This window comes from Physeter macrocephalus, chromosome 16 (genome assembly GCF_002837175.3).
Source record: "Physeter macrocephalus isolate SW-GA chromosome 16, ASM283717v5, whole genome shotgun sequence".
Taxonomy (NCBI): domain Eukaryota; kingdom Metazoa; phylum Chordata; class Mammalia; order Artiodactyla; family Physeteridae; genus Physeter; species Physeter macrocephalus.
This window is the reverse complement of record NC_041229.1, coordinates 103,278,743-103,279,698: the sequence shown is the minus strand read 5'-3', so window position 1 is coordinate 103,279,698 and position 956 is coordinate 103,278,743. Positions and strand designations below refer to the sequence as shown.

The 956-nt window shown below is 32.5% G+C and overlaps 1 protein-coding gene and 1 long non-coding RNA gene across 2 annotated transcripts in view; one reads left to right on the top strand and one right to left on the bottom strand.

Annotated features, from left to right (window-relative positions):
* The window catches only part of LOC114487982 (uncharacterized), a 21,528-nt gene extending 20,923 nt beyond the window's left edge, over positions 1-605 (top strand). Inside the window, exon 3 of the long non-coding RNA XR_008619587.1 lies at positions 155-605. This is a non-coding gene — a long non-coding RNA (uncharacterized lncRNA). The remainder of the gene's footprint in view (positions 1-154) is intronic.
* Positions 1-956, bottom strand: part of TOP6BL (TOP6B like initiator of meiotic double strand breaks) — a 99,926-nt gene that overhangs the window by 63,557 nt on the left and 35,413 nt on the right. The window lies entirely within an intron of this gene.

Below are 956 nucleotides of genomic sequence, written 5' to 3'. Positions count from 1 at the left end.
AAATGTATATCTCAGAAATAACTAAATTTCCTTGTCAATTGCATTATTATGAACTTTCATCAAATCTTTAACCGTGGTCATTTTTAAGTCTTTTGTCATTTACAGACAGTTCTGGGTGTACTCTGATGCTTTTGCAAATATGTTCCTATAAAAGGGTTTCATCTTCAAGGAATTCATGGAAAAGACTCTGACAAGTACAGGTTTCTGGTAACTGACTGTACTGCTGAACTGAATTAATAAGCATTTTCAGAACTCTAATGAAAAACTGATGAACTCATAAAAGTGCTATTAAAAGATCAAGATGAAAAAAAATTAATTACATGGGACTAAGTGAGCTGATCAGGATGATTATAATTCTTGTGACTTTCTGTTTGAATTAAAAAAAAAATCCCACAAGGACTCAGAGGCAAAAAATATACAAATCAATTTTCACTGCAAAGTAAAGGAGCTGTTACAGTGGAGGATTACTGGACTGAATGTCAATATTATGACATAGTATGAGTGTGTTTCGTGTTTGGTAATTGCAATCACTGTAGCTTTTGTTGTGGTCATCCATTTACAATGCTTGGTGTCAGTCTATTTATCTCCTGTAAAAATAAAATACAGTGTGGGTATATATCTGTGGTGTGTGTGTGTGTGTGTGTATCTGTGTGAAAAGATAAATAAATTAAAAAACAAAAAAAGAAGTAAAACTGTCACTGTTTGCAGATGACATGAAACTATACATAGAGAATCCTAAAGAAGCCACCAGAAAACTACTAATCAATGAATCTGGTAAAGTTGCAGGATACAAAATTAATGCACAGAAATCTCTTGCATTCCTATACACTAATGATGAAAAATCTGAAAGAGAAATTAAGGAAACACTCCCATTTACCATTGCAACAAAAAGAATAAAATACCTAAGAATAAACCTAGCTAGGGAGGCAAAAGACCTGTATGCAGAAAACTATAAG